This window comes from Microcebus murinus, chromosome 1, assembly GCF_040939455.1.
Source record: "Microcebus murinus isolate Inina chromosome 1, M.murinus_Inina_mat1.0, whole genome shotgun sequence".
Taxonomy (NCBI): Eukaryota; Metazoa; Chordata; class Mammalia; order Primates; family Cheirogaleidae; genus Microcebus; species Microcebus murinus.
The window spans coordinates 147989469-148007529 of record NC_134104.1 but is presented as its reverse complement, the minus strand read 5'-3'; the positions used below and the strand labels follow the sequence as shown (position 1 = coordinate 148007529).

At 37.0% G+C, this 18061-nt stretch overlaps 1 protein-coding gene across 2 annotated transcripts in view; it reads left to right on the top strand.

Moving 5' to 3' along the window:
- Positions 1-18061, top strand: part of ULK4 (unc-51 like kinase 4) — a 541908-nt gene that overhangs the window by 306979 nt on the left and 216868 nt on the right. The window lies entirely within an intron of this gene.

The following is an 18061-nucleotide window of genomic DNA, read 5'->3' as shown; positions in this document are numbered from 1 at the left end:
TGGAAGTGGGGTTAGATAGGGATAGTTTCCCTAAATTAATTTGTTCTCTTTCATGGCACAAAGTCAATAGGCACTGTTTAAAGATGATAAAGCAAGAAATAGAACTATAAGCGTATTATTTAGATTGATTGCCACCTCATCTCAGTCTGTTTTCTGTTGCTATAACTGAATACCTGACACTGGATAATGTATAACAAAAAGAAATTTATTTTTTATAGCTCTAGAGGCTGGGAAGTCCAAGGTCAAGGGGCCACATCTCGTGAGGGCCTTCTTGCTAGTGGGAACTCTGCAGAGTTCTGCGGTGGTGCAGGGCATCACAAGGGGAGGGGGCTGAGCATGCCAGCTCAGGTCTCTCCTCCTCCCCTTATAAAGCCACTAATATCCCACCCTCAGGACCTCGTCTAATCCCAATTACCTCCCAAAGGTCCCACCTCTCAGATACTACTGTCAGATTTCCCACACTCTTAATACCATTACAATGGGGATTAAGTTTCAGCATAAATTTTGGAGGGGACAAACATTCAAACCACAACACTGCCAGTGAAAATAAAAACAGATATGGCCAAAGCACCTTGTAAAATGAGACTGGATGGATTGACAGTGGCTTGCTTTACATATTATGCATATCTGTACTGATAGTTTTTAAAATCATGTACAGTCGTGTATTAACTACAGGGGTATGTTCTGAGAAATGCATAATTGGGCAATTTCGTTGTTATATGAATACCACAGAGTGCACTGACAGGAGCCTAGCTGGAATAGCCTACTACACACCTGGGCTATATGGTGTGGCTTATTGCTCCTAGGCTCCAAACCAGTACAGCATGTTACTGTACTGAATACTGTAGGCAACTGTAAGACAAAGGTAAGTATTTATGTATCGAATACATCTAAACATAGAAAAGATACAGTAAACATAAGGTATAAAAGATAAAAAATGGTACACTTGTACAGGGCACTTAGCACGAGTGGACCTTACAGGACTGGAAGTTGCTCTGGGTCAGCGAGTGAGTGAAAGGTGAGTGAATGTGAAGGCATGGGACATTACTGTACACAGCTGTACAGTGTGACTTTGTAAATACTGTACACTTACACTAAATTTATAAAAAAATATTTTTTCTTTCTTCAGTGATAAACTAAGCTTACTGTAACTTTTTTACTTTATAAACTTTTAAATTTTTTAAAAACTTTTTCACTGTTTTGTAGTAACACTTAGCTTAAGGCACAAACATGTTGTACAGGTTTATGTCCTCATCCTCTAAGTGTTTTTCCATTTGAATTATTTTTTTCACTTTTTAAGCTTTTTTGCTACAAACTGAGACACACACACACTCATATAAGCCTAGGCCTACACTGGATAAGGATCATTAAGATGTTACTAGGTGATAAGATTATAATATAGATCTATTATAATCTTATGTAACTACCATCATGTGTGTATTCTATTGTTGACCAGCATGTCATTACGTCGTTCATGGCTATATATGTTCTACTTTTATGCTGATAAAATAATAACAGCTTTTCATTGGAATTTTTCACAAAACTGAGACTTGGACAAAATCTGTTGCTGAATAAAATTATCAAGTCGCTGTTCTGATTTTGCCCCAACAATTTAGAGTTCTAATTCTGTGTGGTCATTATACCTAAATGTTGGTAATATTTTTTTCTTCCCTTAAGAAACATGTGTTCACATCCAGTGATAAGTATTTACAATGGTTGTGGGGCTTTGGTTCATAGAGATCTTTATTTTACATAGCAGCATCCTATTCTGTTTATGGATATAGCATAATTTATTTAACCAGTGCTCTAGTGATGGATATGTGATATCTCCAATATTTAACTATTACAAAATAGTTCTGCAATGGATAGCCTTATACATACACATTCTTTCACATGGAGGCAGGACCACATATAGGATAAATCACTGGAATTGGAATTGTTAGATCAAAGGGTATATATATTTATAATTTTTGTAGATATTGGTAAGTTGCCCTCAGTGATGTGCCCATTTATACTGCCAGCAAGCCACATGAGATTGCTTGCCTTTGAATCTAAGAGCATGTTATGTTTCCCCCTTTGTTCAAGACTTTTTTATGTTTGTCAGAGATGTTTTGTAATTTTCTTTATATAGGCCTTGTGCATTTTTTTGTTACGTTTATTTCTTCCTAGATATTATATCTTTTTTTCTTGTTGCTAGAAACAGGGAATTTTCTGACATTACGACTTCCAATTTATTCTTTATGTTTGAGAGTTTTTGATTTCTGTGTATGCAGTATTGTACCTGTTAATTCTTTTATCATCGTCAGTAGTAGTAATTTTTAGATGATTCTTCTAGTTTTCTGGTTTATATAATAATAATTGCAAATAATGATAGTTTTCTTTCCAATTTTTATAATGCTACTTTTTTCCTTTTGCCTAATTACCAGATTCAAAGAGAATGGATAGAGGATATCTCAGATTTGTTTCAAGATCTTTTTAGCTAGTTAAGGAGGTACCCATCTATTTTAATTTTATCTGTTTTCTTTTGTAATCAGTAATAAATAATGAAACCTTTAGCCAAAATTATACTGAATTGGGAAAAGTTGAAAGCATTTCCACTTAGAATTGGAGTAAGACAAGGATGCCCACAGTCACCACTTCTATTCAACATAGTGTTGGAAGTCCTAGCCAGAGCAATCAGGCAGGAGAAAGAAATTAAGGATATCCAAATGGGGAAAGCAGAAGTCAAACTATTTCTCTTTGCTGATGATATGATCTTATTATCTAGAAACCCACAAAGATTCCTCCAATGGACTTCTGAAATTGATAAATAAATTCAGCGAAGTCTTAGGTTACCAAATCAATGTACGCAAATCAGTAGCATTTCTATATGCCAACAACAGTCAAGCTGAGAATCAAATCAAAGGATCAATACTTTTCACAATAGCTACAAAGAAAAAAATACTTAGGATGTATTTAACCAAGGAAGTGAAAGATCTTTGTCTAAAGACAAGTATGAATCACTGAGGAAGGAAATTGCAGAGGATGTAAACAAATGGAAAAACATATCATGCTCATGGATCAGCAGAATCAACATTGTTAAAATGTCTATACTACCCAAAGTGATTTACATATTCAGTGCAGTCACCATCAACATACCAACATCATTGTTTGCAGATCTAGAAAAAGTAGTTCTATGTTTCTTTTGGAACCAGAAAAGAGCCAGAAGAGCCAAAACAACCTTAAGCAAAAGGAACAAATCTCAAGGCATTACTTTACCAGACTTTAAGTTATACTACAAGGCTATAGTAACCAAAACAGCATAATACTGGCACAAAAATAGAGACATAGGCCAGTGGAATAGAACAGAGAACCCAGATATGAAACCATCCACATATTGCCAACTGATCTTTGACAAAGCAGATAACAATATACACTGGGGAAAAGATACCCTATTCAATAAATGGTACTGGGAAAATTGAATAGCCACATATAGAAGATTGAAATAAGATCTATATCTCTCACCTCTCACTAAAATTAATTCAAGATGGATAGCAGATTTAAACCTAAAACATGAAACTATAAGAATTCTAGAAAAAAATGTTGGAAAAACTCTTCTAGATATCAGCCTAGGCAAAGAATTTATGAAGAAGACCCCAAAGGCAATCACAGCAACAACAAAAATAAATAAATGGGACTTGGTTAAATTAAAAAGCTGCTGTGCAGCCAGGGAAACAGTCAACGGAGCAAATAGACAACTTACAGAATGGGAGAAAATAGCCACATGCTGTATATCCGATAAAGGGCTAATAATCAGAATCTATAGCAAATCAGCCAGAAAAAAAAAAAATCAACCCTATTAAAAAGTGGGCAAAAGACATGAACAGAAGCTTTCTGAAAGAAGATAAACTAATGGCCAAGAAACATATGAAAAAATGCTTAATGTCACCATTCATCAGGGAAATGCAAATCAAAACCACAAACCATTCTCATATAGCCAGCTAATCTTCGACAAAGAAGACAAAAACATACACTGGGGAAAAGAATCCTTATTCAATAAATGATGCTGGGAAAACTGGATAGCCACATGTAGAAGACTGAAACAGGACCCACACCTTTCACCTCTCACAAAAATCAACTCATGCTGGGTAACAAACTTGAACCTTAGATGTGAAACTATTAGAATTCTAGAGGAAAACGTCGGAAATACTTTTCTAGACATTGGCCTAGGCAAAGAATTTATGTAGAAGTCCCCAAAGGCAATCACAGCAGCAACAAAAATAAATAAATGGGACCTGATCAAATTAAAAAGCTTCTGCACAGCCAAAGAAACTGTCAAGAGAGCAAACAGACAAGCCACAGAATGGGAGAAAATTTTTGCAAGCTACACATCTGATAAAGGGCTGATAACTAGAATTTATTTAGAACTCAGGAAAATCAGCAAGGAAAAATCAAACAACTCTATCAAAAAGTGGGCAAAGGACATGAACAGAAATTTTTCAAAAGAAGATAGAATAATGGCCAACAAACATACGAAAAAATGCTCAACATCACTAATCATCAGGGAAATGCAAATCAAAACCACAAGGAGATATCACTTAACTCCAGTGAGAATGGCCTTTATCAAAAAGTCCCCAAACAATAAATGTTGGCATGGATGCGGAGAGAGAGGAACACTCCTACACTGCTGGTGGGACTGCAAACTAGTTCAACCTCTGTGGAAAGCAATATGGAGACACCTTAAAGCGATACAAGTAGATCTACCATTGAATCCAGCAATTCCACTACTGGGCATCTACCCAAAAGATCAAAAGTCACTTTATGAAAAAGACACTTGCACTCAAATGTTTATAACAACACAATTCACAATTGCAAAGTTGTGGAAACAACCCAAGTGCCCATCAGTTCATGAGTGGATTAATAAAATGTGGTATATGTATACCATGGAGTACTATTCAGCTTTAAGAAACAATGGTGACATAGCACCTCTTGTATTTTCCTGGATACAGCTGGAACCCATTCTACTAAGTGAAGTATCTCAAGAATGGAAAAACAAGCACCACATGTACTCAGCAGCAAATTGGTATTAACGGTTCAACACCTAAGTGGACATTGAGGAATAATATTTATTGGGTGTTGGGCAGGTGGCAGTGGGGAGGAGGGGATGGGTATAAACAAACATAATGAGTGAGATGTGCAACATTTGGGGGATGGTCAGGCTTGAAGCTCTGACTCGAGGGAGGGGGTCCATGGGCAGTATACTTAACCTTAACATTTGTACCCCCATAATATGCTGAAATAAAAAATAAATAAATAAAACAGCGGGAATTGGAAATAAAATTAGCCCCACAATGAGATATCACCTAACCCCAGTAAGATGGCTTTCACCAAAAAATCCCAAAACAACAGATGCTGGCAAGGATGTGGAGAGAAAGGAACACTTACATGCTGTTGATGGGACTGCAAATTAGTACAGCCTCATGGAAAATACTATGCAGATTTCTCAAGAACTAAAAGTAGATTTACCATTTGATCTAGCAATCCCACAACTGGTTATTTACCCAAAAGAAAAAAAGTCATTTTATCAAAAAGACACTTGCACTCAAATGTTTATAGCAGCACAATTCACAATCGCAAAGATGTGGAATCAACCCAAGGGTCCATCAAGTCATGAGTGGATTAATAAAATGTGCTATATTGTACCATGGAATATTACTCAGTCATAAAAAACGAATTAATACCTTTTGTAACAATCTGGATGGAACTCCTTAGTGAAATATGGCAAGAATGGAAAAACAAACACCATATGTATTCACTATTAAATTGAAACTAACCAGATAGCACTCATGTGCACAGATTGAAGTAAAACTCAATGGAAATCAAGCAGGTGGGAAAGGGGCAGTGGGGATTGGTGAAATCATACCTAATGGGTGCAATGTGCAGTTTGTGGGTGATGGATACGCTGATAATTTTGTCTCAAGCATTACAAAAGCAATCCATGTAACCAAAACATTTGTACCCATCTACTATGCTGAAATTTTAAAAATGCAGGATAAAAAAAAAAATGGTGAATTTTTGAGCAAAAAAAAAAGAATAATGACTTTATCAAATGGTTTCTTTGCCACTATGGAAATGATTGAGATTTTTCTTTGCATCTATCCATATAATGGCTTATATTTAATAGGTTACCTCATATTGAACTCATCCTAGTGTTTGAGTCATTACCGATAGTTAATTATGATATATTGTTCTTTGTGCTAATTCTTTGCTGATATCTTATTCAGAATTTTTCATTGTCATTCATGAGAGTGATTTGCATGTTTGTTTTGATGGGGGAAATAAACACCCTTTGCCAGATGTTGATTTTAATGCTATCTTGCTTCTTTAAAAAAAGGAAGTATTTTTCTCTTTCTGTGCTTGTGCTTCTAGAAAAGTTCAGTTATCATTGGAATTATCTGTTCCTTAAAAGGTTGGTAGAATTCCCTGTGGAATCATCTGGTTGGAGCTGTCTTTTGGAGACATGACAGTGGTGGTAGCTCTTTGATGCCATTCTCTGTGTCTGCAGTGGTAATGAAACTCTGTATTTTCCCATCTCTTCTAAAGTCGGTTTTGGTAAATTACATTTTCCTAGAAAATTTTTATTTCATACACACTTTCAAATCTATTCCCATATAGTTGGACAAAATAAGTTCTCATAAATCTTTTATTTTTCTAGGAAATAATTTGGAAATTAATCCCCTCATTGCCATTTTTTATATTATGTATTTCTATTTGTATTTTTTTTTTTTTTTTTTTTTTTGAGACAGAGTCTTACTCTGTCACCCATGCTGGAATGCAGTGGCATGATCATAACTCGCTGGAGCCTTGAACTCCTAGGATCAGGTGATCCTCTTGCCTTACCTTCTGGAGTAGCTGGGACTACAAGGTGTGGGCCGCCATACCCAGCTATTTAGATAGATCTCACTGTGTTATACAGGCTGGTCGTCTTGAACTCTTAGCCTCAAGCCATCTTCCCTCCTCAGCCTTCACAGGCATGAACCACCATGCCTGGCCTACTTTTGCATTTTTATTGAGTTATTAAGACAATGATTTTACTGTTATAGTATATGTGTCTATGTTTGTTTTTCAAAGCAGTGTTGGGATTTACTTATTACTCCTACTTAAAAAAATAAAAGTCCATTTCTATTTTTACCTATTCTTTGTGCTTTTTATGAGTTTGTTCTGTGATTCTTTTTCTAAGTTTTTCAGTAAGATATTTAACTCTGATGTTATGAATTTTCTTCAAGTATTACCTTATCTATACCTGATTCAAGAATTGTCATCTATAGTTCTTTGATTATTTTTGTTTCCTATATATATTTCAATTTTGGTTTATGTTCCCTCATTGAGTCAAGAGTTGTTTAGGAAAGACGCTATAATTTTTTAAGGCTTTTTAATCTTTTTTATTTCTAGTTTATTTTTATTGATGTATAACATTTGTACATATTTATGGGGTATGTGTGATATTTTGATGCATACATAGAATGTATAATGAATTAATGAGGGTATTTGATGTATCTTTATTTGCCAGCATCTGTTATTTTTTGTCTTTTTGATAACAATCACTCTAACTTAGGTAAGATGATAATCTCATTGTGGTTTCGATTTCTATTTACTTGATGATTAGGAATGTTGAGCATTTTTTCAGTTAACTGTTGGCCATTTGTCATCTTTAGAGAAACATCTATTTAGAGCTATCATTTGCCTGCTTTTTAATGGGATTTGGTTTTTGCTGTTGTTTTGAGTTCTTTATACATTCTGGATACTAGTCCTTCATTGGATGAATAGTTTACAAATATTTTCTCCTATTCAACAGGTTGTGTTTTTACTCTCTTGATTGTTTTCTTTGTGGTACAGAAGCTTTTTAGTTTAACATAGTCTCACTTGTCTATTTTTGTTTTAGCTGTTTGTGAGGTAAAGGTCTTTGTCATTAAATCGTTGCCTAGACCAATGTCCTGAGTGTTTCCCCTAGTTTTCTTCTAGCAGTTTTATGGTTCTAAGTCTTATGTTTAAGCCTTTAATCCATCATGAGTAGACTTGTGTTTTGTGAGAGATAGGGATCCAGTTTCATTCTTTTGCATATGGATATCCAGTTTTCCCAGCATCATTTATTGAAGAGGTTGTTCCCCAATGTATGTTTGTTTCACAGTGAGCAGGTCTCTGCAAACTTACCTCCAAAGACTGAGGGAGCTGAGAGGTTGAAGAAAAAGGCTGACAAATCCAGTTTCTTAGTAAGAAACATTTAATAGGGACTTACAAACAGAAGCCGTGTCTCTGGCAGCTACAAGACAGTGGATCCCCATGCTATTATCACTCAGGGAAAGGCAGTGGTACTGTGTGAATCTGCTTAAGGACAGGATTTGTGGTCAAGGTTGTTTTGACCTGAATCTCAGAGGCATTTCCTGAACTGGGGTTAATCACAAGTCAAAATGGTGGATCAGCATCCAAGATGGAGTTGCTTTAGCCTCTGTAATGTTCTTGGAGCCTTTGTCCAAAATCAGTTAGCTATAAATACATGGGTTTATTTCTGGGTTCTCTGTTCTGTTCCATGGGTCTTTGTGTTTGTTTTTATAACAGTACTATTTTGGTTATTATAGTCTTATAATATATTTCGAAGTCAGGTAGTGTGATGCTTCCGGCTTTGTTCTTTTTTATCAGAATTGCTTTGGGTATTTGTGTTCTTTTTTTGGTTCTATATGAATTTTAGGCTTGTTTTTTCTGTTTTTGTGCTAATGTCATTGGTGTTTTGATAGAGTACTTTGGTAGGAATTGCACCGAAGCTGTTGATTGCTTTGGGCAATATGATTATTTTATCAATGTTAATTCTTCTAATCCATGAACATGAGATGTCTTTATATTTGTGTCCTCTTCAATTTCTTTCATCAGTGTTTTGTAGTTTTCCTTGTAGAGGTCTTTCACTTCCTTGGTCAAATTTATTCCTGGGTATTGAATTTTTTTTGTAGCTGTTGTCAGTGTGATTGGATTTTTTATTTACTTCTCAGCTAGTTTATTATTAGTGTATAGAAATGCTACTAATTTTTGCATGTTGATCTGGTATACTACAACTTTGCTGAATTTGTTTATCACTTCTAAGAGTTTTTGGTGGAGTCTTTAGGTTTTACTAGATTTAAGATCATAAAATCAACAAAAAGATAATTTTACTATTTCTTTTCTAATTTGGATGTCTTTTATTTCTTTCTCTTTTGTAATTGCTCTGTGTAGGACTTCCAGTACTATGTTGAATAGGAACGGTGAAAGTGGGCATCATTGTCTTGTTCCAGATCTTAAAGGAACGGCTTGCAGCTTTCCCCCATTCAGTATGTTAGTTGTGGGTTTATTATATATGGCCTTTATTATGTTGAGATATGTTCCTTTAATGCGTAGTTTGAGAGTTTTTATCATGAAGCGATGTTGAATTTTATCAAATGTGTTTTTGCATCTATTGAGCTGATAATGCTTTTTGTCCTTCATTCTGCAGATGTGATGTATCATGTTTACTAATTGATGTATGTTCATCCTTGCATTCCTAGAATAAATCCCACTTGATTATTATCTTTTTGAAGTGTCATTGGATTTGGTTTGCTAGTATTTTTTTGAGGATTTATACATCTGTGTTCATCAGGGATATTGACCTGTAGTGTTTTGTTTTGTGTCCTTTTTTGGTTTTAGTATCAGCGTAATGCTGGCCTCATATAATCAGTTAGGGAGAATTCTCTCCTCTTCAATTTTCGGAATAGTTTGAGGAGAAGTAGTATTTGTTCTTCTTTGAGAGTCTGTTAGAATTTGGCAGTGATGCCATAGATCCTGGACTTTTCTTTGATTCAAGGCTTTATATTACACATTCAATCTCATTACTTTTTATTGGTCTGTTCAGGCTTTCTGTTTCTTCTGGATTTAATCTTGGTAGAACATACACATCCAAGTATTTATCCATTTCCTCTAATTTTTCCAGTTTGTTAGTGTATAATTGTAATGGTGTCTGATGATCCTTTTTATTTCTGTGATATCAGTTGTAATATCTCCTTTTAAATTTTGATTTTGTTTTTTGGGGTCTTCTCTTTTTTTCTTGGTTAGTGTCACTAGCACTGTATTGATTTTATCTTTTAAAAACAGTTTTTCATTTTGTTGATACTTTGTATTATTTTTATGGTCTCAATTTTGTTTAGTTCTGCTGTGATCTTTATTATGTCTTTCCTTATACTAATTTTGGGTTGGGTTTGTTCTTTTCTTTTTCATTGAGGTGCATTACTTATTTGAAATCTTTCTACTTTTTTGATGTAGGTTCTTATCGCTTATCAACATCTCTGTTAGCACTGCCTTTGCTGTATCTCATAGGTTTTGCTATGTTCTCATTTTCATATTTTCAAGAACTGAATTTCCTTTCTAATTTCTTTTTTGGCACAGTGGTTGTTCAGTAACATGTTGTCTAATTTCCATGTATTTGGACAGTTTCCAAACTTCTTGTTACTGATTTCTAGTTGTGTTCCATTGTGGTCTGAGAAAATACTTGATATTATTTCGATTTTTAAAAATATGTTGAGATTTGTTTTATGATTTAACATATGGCCTATCTTGGAGAATGTTGCGATATTCCTTGTGCTTATGAGAAGAATGTGTATTCTGCAGCTGTTGGATAACATGTTCTGCTAATGTCTGTTAGGTCTGTTTGGTCTAAAGTGCACTCTAGTGTTTTTTTGTTGATTTTTTTTTTGTGTTTTTGTTGATTTTTTTTGTCTGGATATTCTGTCTAATGCTGAGAGTTAGGTGTTGAAGTCCCCAACTATTAATGTGGTCAAACTCCTAGCTTCAAGTGATCTTCCCACCTTGGCCTCCCAAAATGGGAGGGTCTCCCGTGCTGAGATTACAGCATGAGCCACTGTGCCTAGCCAAGCCAGTCTATGTATTTTTGGTTGGTTCTTTTTGTCAGGACTTCTGATGGAACATGCACTTGCCCTGAGCAACAGAAAAGGGAAGGAAATTCCTAGCCCCCTGGGTGGTATGCTTGGGCACTGGGGAAGGGGTGGCACCAGGCAGGGCAGGCCTGTCCTTAGGCCCCCAGTAGTGTGCATGGGCACAATGGCCCCAGGCTGCCAACTCTGAGACTCTGGGGAGCACATGCTTCAGCTCCTTTGTGCCAGGAGCGGCCTCATCAGTGCACTGCCTGTCCCCTGGGGTGTAGGACACTGCATGGGCTAGAGTGCCGGGGACCCAGCCACACTGCTGATTACAGCCAGCATTGTTCCACTGCAGCCCTCTGAGTGATCGCTGGGGGATGTTGTGGGGCTCCAGGGATATTTAGGGGCTATTGGGCCCCAGGGCAGAATACAGTCTGCTGGGGGCTGGGCTCTCAACGTGGTGCTGTGCTGCAGCTGCTTGGGTCTCAGTGGGTGTGTGGGACCCAGTGCGAAGTCCCTCTCTGGAATAATGCCATCACTTAGACTCCAGCAGCTCCCTCTACTAGTATCAGTGTCCATGAGGGTCGAAGAGCAATCCTGTGACTAGGGTTGCAAGAGTCCTGGGCGGGAATGTGGATCCATGGGGAGCTCTCGCTTGCCCTTTCCCCACACTGCAGAGCCTCTCCAGGCTCTGAGCTGATGTTGGCTGGGCAGCGGTGGTTGTCTCCTTTCCCTCTCCTGTGCCTCAGATGTTCCCTGTTACTTCCCTGTTGAGTTCCAGTGTTCTCTCTTAGATGCTCTAATGGACATGAGATTATCTCTTACCTGTTTTGGTCCTTTGTTATGGAGAAAGTGAGTGCTGGGTGCCTCTATTCAACCATCTTGAAACCCTCCTGGATATTATATTTCTAGTTTTATTGCCCTATGATCAGCAAACACTGGGAGTACTATTTCTACTTTTTAAAATTTATTGAAGTTGTCCTGAACTTACTCTGTGTTCAATTTTCGTGATTTATTATGTGCGCCTGAAGAGGTTCATATTGGCTTTCTCCTGTGACAATAACTGGTAATAACATGCCTCCCACCATAAGCGACAATAAAACTCAACAAAATATGTGAAGCAACTATTTTCAAGCAACCTGAAAACAGAATATAAAATCTTCAAAGTAGTTAGAGAAAAATGAATCATTCCATAAGGGGTGGTGAACAATACAAATGAAGGCTGATCTCTTATCATAAACAGGGGAGGCCAGAAGAGCAGAAAAATATATTTTCTTTTTTTTTTTGAGACAGAGTCTCGCTTTGTTGCCCAGGCTAGAGTGAGTGCCGTGGCGTCAGCCTAGCTCACAGCAACCTCAAACTCCTGGGCTCAAGCAATCCTGCTGCCTCAGCCTCCTGAGTAGCTGGGACTACAGGCATGTGCCACCATGCCCGGCTAATTTTTTTTTTTTTTATATATATATATATTAGTTGGCCAATTAATTTCTTTCTATTCATAGTAGAGACGGGGTCTCGCTCTTGCTCAGGCTGGTTTCGAACTCCTGACCTCAAGCAATCCGCCGGCCTCAGCCTCCCAGAGTGCTAGGATTACAGGCGTGAGCCACCGCGCCCGGCAGAAAAATATATTTTCATGTAGACAGAATAGGGCTGTGGTCCTTGAGAGAAGGGAAACACATGAGGGGAACCTTCTGTTCACTCTGATTTCTTTTTCCTTGGGGAAGGACGTAGAGTTTTAGTAGAGCACAGAGGTCTTGCTGCACTGGGGAGGAAGAGATCATAGTTCAGGGATGTGAACTGCTGAGGATTCACAGGGAAGGGTATACATGAAGAGTGAGTTGCGTGGAGAGGGGTAGGGCCCAGAAGTCTACATGTAGGTTTTCCATGGTCTTTGGTGAGGGCTGGGCTATATATACATGCATACAGCAGGAATCTGTTAGGCTTAGCAGAGGGCAGAGCAGATGCTGTAAGGCCAAAAGCTGAACTGAGACAATGATCAGTGATGATGAATGATGCTGGAATTTCAGCCTAGATAGAGATCTTTGCTATGTGCCTGAGTGAGATTAGACCAGCCTGAAATTAAGGGCTACTCTAGACCTGCTTTGGGGTATGAATCACGTCCCAAAGTAAGAGCTAGGTCCTGGGACTAAGGATTAAACCGATATAGATCTGTATTAACAAAGAATAAAGCTTTGCGGAGGTCAAAAGATTCACCAAGAATTTTACTACCTTCTAGGACAAAAGGCAAAATTACTTAAAAGAAAGCAACCACTCCCCACAACATATTATCCAGAATGACTAGCAATGCAACCAAAACTTAGGAAACACAAAAGGAAGTTGAAGAATGTGGCCCAAAATAATAATAATAATAATAGAATGTTGGTTGAAACAAAACCCAAGATTACCCAGGTGGGAATTTAGCAGGCCAGCATTTTAAAAAAACTATTATAAATGTATTCAATGCAAAAAAAAAAAAAAAGATGGAAATAATATGTTAAGAGATAGGGAATATTATCAGAGAAATGGGATCTATAAAAAATAGCCAAGTAGAAGTCGAGAACTGAAAAAATACAGTATCTAAAATTTTAAAAATTTCCTGATTATGCTTCCCAGCAGATTAAAAACTACAGGGGAAATGGTTAGTAAACTTGTAAGATTAATAGAAATTTTCTCATCTGAAGGGTAAAGAGGAAAATCTGATTTAAAAAAAATGAAAACAGTGTCTGTGGCCTGTGGGAAATTTCGTATCTGTTAATAATATATGTATACTTGGAATCCCAGAAACAGAAGTGAGAGAATAAGACAGAGAAATAATTTAAAGAAACAATGGCCAAAATATTCCCAAATTTGGTGAAACATATTTGTTTATAGATTCAAAAAGACCGGAAAACCCTTAGAAGATTAAACAACAAGCAATACCCACATAAGCACACGACAGTCAAACACCTGAAAATTGAAGATTGTGACATCTTGAAAGTATTCAAAGAAAAATGATACATTCCGTAAAGAAGAGTGAACAGTACAAATGTGGGCTGGCCTCTTGTCACAAACAGTAGAGGCCAGAAGAGCAGAAAAACATCTTTAAAGTGCTGAAAGAATAAAAGTTGCCAATCTAGATTTTTATATCTAGTGAGAATATCTTTTTATATGATGTTGAAATAAGGACATTTCGGATAAATCAAAGCCAAGAAAATCTGAGGCCAGCTGGGGCCCGTTTTACAGTTTGAATTTAAAAATTCAATCTCAAATTTACAGAAAGGAAACATACAAGAAAGGTAAATATGAGTGTGGTCAAATATAAATATCTTTTTTTGTCTTGTTTTTCCAAAATTATTTAAAGGAAAATGAACAAGGAAGGCTTCTAAAGTGATGGATTAAGGACCTTCATAAATCTGTCCTACCCTAAAAACAAGAAAAAACACTGGGAAAATTGTGTAAATCAACTTTCAGAATTCTGTAAATTACCAAATTAGCACAGGCTTGCAGCAATATAAAGATTATTTATTCAGGGAAAGGTGAAAAATCTCAGTAAGAACATAAAGGTTGTGGCATTGTAGCTTAATCTCCCATCCTGTCTTTCCTGTCTGCATGGTAGCCTTGAAAACCAGCAACCTCACAGACACCGTAAGTGTGAAAACCCGCAGACTTACAGCTTCTGGAATGGGTCATTTGGGTTTGGAAGTTCTTAAAACGTCCCATTCCCAGAGCATTGCCATGATTTGGCATGCCTCACACTTCCCTGGAAAAATCCTCCTCATAGGTCTTTGTCATTATATGATCCGAATTGGAGCCCATCTGAGGGGAAAAGGACATTTGTAACGAGCAGTCTCTGGCAATTTTTAAATATCCCAGCTGCCTGATGCTGAGAGACCTGTTGGGGCAAACAAGAGTTTGTGCAGAAACTTAAAAGGAAGATCTAGGGAATGGAATATCCATAGGAGGCTTTGAAAAACTCCGACGTATTCCTGTGGGATATAGAAGACGACATGCACAGGGCTGTGGGCATGACCAGGAAAGACCTGAAAGGGCCTCTGGTTGGTGTTGAGGCCTTGCACAGAGCTGTAAACTGCCTGAATGTTGAAGGCATGTCCCAACGCAAACACACAGACCCTTGGCAAAGGGTGGAAGACTTACTGGTTTCAGGCACTTACGGAAATGTCTAACCAGTCATAAGCTGGCCACTGAGCTAAATGAACACAGTCTCCGGTGGCCAGACATTATAGGAAATACTGACTTTACAGAAATATGGCTAAACAACAATAAAATAGCAATAACAAAATACCCTGAGTGGGAGGGTCTGATTTTCCATTCTTGATATACAATATCATCTAAGATATCCAGACTTGAACAAAAAATGTTTTTTTATTACCTCATATTATGGGGGTACAATTATTGTTAGGGTTACATATCTTGCCCCTGTCCCCCTCCCGCACCCCACTATGCAAAGCATGCCCAAAAACAAAAACAGGAAAATATGACCAATACATAGAAAAAAAAGCCATTAATAGAAACTATTTCTGAGGGGACCTATATGTTGAATTTACTAGACAGATTTTTAAATCAGCTATTATAAGTATGTGCAAAGAACCACAGAAATCCATGTCTAAAGAATTAGAGGAAAATATGAAAACTATGTCTCACCAAATAGAGAATATCAATAAGAGATAGAAATAATATAGAAAGAACCAAATGGAAATTTGGAGGTTGAACAGTAGAATAACTAAAATGAAAAATTCACTAAAAGGACTCAATGACATTTTGGAATTGGCAGAAAAAAAAAGAATCAGCTAATTTGAAGATAGATCATCACTTCTGACCTTATAGAAATAAAAAGGATTATAAGGGCATACTGTGAGCAACTGTATGTCAGCAAATTAGATAAACTTAGGTCAAATTTTTAGAAAGACAAACTACTAAAACTGACTCAAGAAGAAACAGAAAATATAAATAGACTTATACCAAAAGATTGAATCAGAAATTGAAAACATTCCAGAAAGGGTGTGAATACAGGCAGGCATGGTTCATTGAATATAAGAAAATAACCCAGGGAGCTGTCTGTGGAGGCTGGGTACTACAGTATGCTGTCTAGCCCCTAACAATTCTGTCTTTTCTACACACGAAATACAACGTTGTCCTAATATGTCCCCAAATCTCATCTTATTAAAGGACCAGGTTCAGCCTTCATAATAAGGATCTCATCATCTAAATGATAAATCTATATATACATGAAGCTTCTTGCATACATTTCCTCAGGCGCAGCTCCTTGAATGGTGTTCCTTTCGATCTTGAAGACCTGTGAACTAAGGACACAAATTATCTAAGAAATGTTAGATAATTTGTATTTTTTTTTTTTTTTGGTGGATCGTACGGTAGTTCTGTTTTTAATTTCTTTGGGGAAACTCCATACTGGTTTTCATAATGGCTGTACTAATTTACTTTCCTATCACCAGTGTACAAGTATCCTTTTTTCTCTGTATCGTCACCAACGCATGTTATCTTTTGTCTTTTTGACAATGGCTGTTTTAACAGGTGTGAGGTGATATTTATTGTGGCTTTAATCTGCATTTTCCTGATGTATATTTCTCTAATTCTCTTTGCTCCAAAAGAAAAAAATATTCTTTGCTTTGGGCAAATTTCTGCTCCCTGGAAATGCTTCTCTGTGGCTCTTGCCTCTGCTGTCTGAATTATTCTTCCTTTTCCATAAGAATGGCTCATATTTGTAGCTGAATAGATTTTTTAGCCTGATTCCCATTCATAGAAGTTTGGGGGGCCCCAAAACGTCTTTACATTCTGAAATGAATTGTCCTTGTCCCTTTTAGTCCAAGCTGGAGGTGATTCTGATGATGCAATTCAATTGAAATCCTTGTTGTTATAGTTTCCTATAAATGGTTGATGTTCATTCCATTAAACAAAAAGCCCACCTATGAATCTCTTCGAAACATCCTCTTCTCTAATTTTGGCTGAAAATCAGGATGCTGTGGAATAATGCCCTTGACATTCTCAGTAGCCCTGGTGGCTAGCTGAGATAGTGGATGAGGAGTCAGGTATCTGAAGTTGAGATTACAGAGGTTTGTGAGAGCATGGGATTGCATGAGTGAGGCGGGAGGGTGGGCAAAAGTCCTGGAGGACAGGAGCTTAGGGAATTGAAAGATCAGGCATGGAAGGATTGTTTATAAGGTGAGCTAGGTGGCTACTGAAGTTTTGTGTTGAGTGGATTGTTAGAATTGAAATACTGGAGAGTCCACAAGTAGGTTGATTATGGAGCTAAAGAAGCCTAAGCGTCAGGGGCCCTTGTTTACACAGGGGCTATTTTACATTTCTAATTTTGTTTTCTTCTTATTATTATAGTACTTCCTTGTCTCCAACTGTATACACTTTAGTTACCATAAATCCTGGACACATTTCTAGGTTTTATGGAGTGAAATGGAAATCACAAAAATATTAATAATCATGGCAGAAGTAGTGGCAGGGAGGGTAACATTGAGCTTCAGGAAACAGGGGGAGCGATTTAGTGGTCTGAGGATGATGGCAACTGGAGGAGAGCAAGTAGGTGACGCAGACTAGTGATCTGAGATTCGGGGAGCTACAGCCTACTGCAGCTGCTTGCTTTTACGTAAAGTTTTGTTGGAGCATAGGCACGTTCATTCATTTGTGTCCTGACTATGTCTAGTTTTGTGCTACAGTGGCAGTACTGAGTAGTTGAGACAAAGACTGCACGACCCACAAAGCCTAAAATACATTTGACCCTTGAATAATACGGGTTTGAACCTTGTGGGTCCACTTATATGTGGATTTGTTTCAATAACTATATTGGACAATTTGGGGGAATTTGTGACAATTTGTAAAAAGTTGTAGACAAATTGTGTAGCCTAGAAGTATTGAAAAAATGAAGGAAAAGGTATGTCATAAATGCATAAAATATATGTAGATACTAGTCTATTATTTTATACCATTAAATATATAAAATGTACTATAAAAAGTTAAAATTTATCAGAACTTATACACATAAACACACGCAGTATATGGCACCATTTACAGTTGAGAGAAATATAAACAAATGTAAAGATACAGTATTAAATCATAACTGTATAAAATTAACTGTGGTCATACTGTACTACTATGATAATTTCATAGCCACCTCCTGTTGCTGT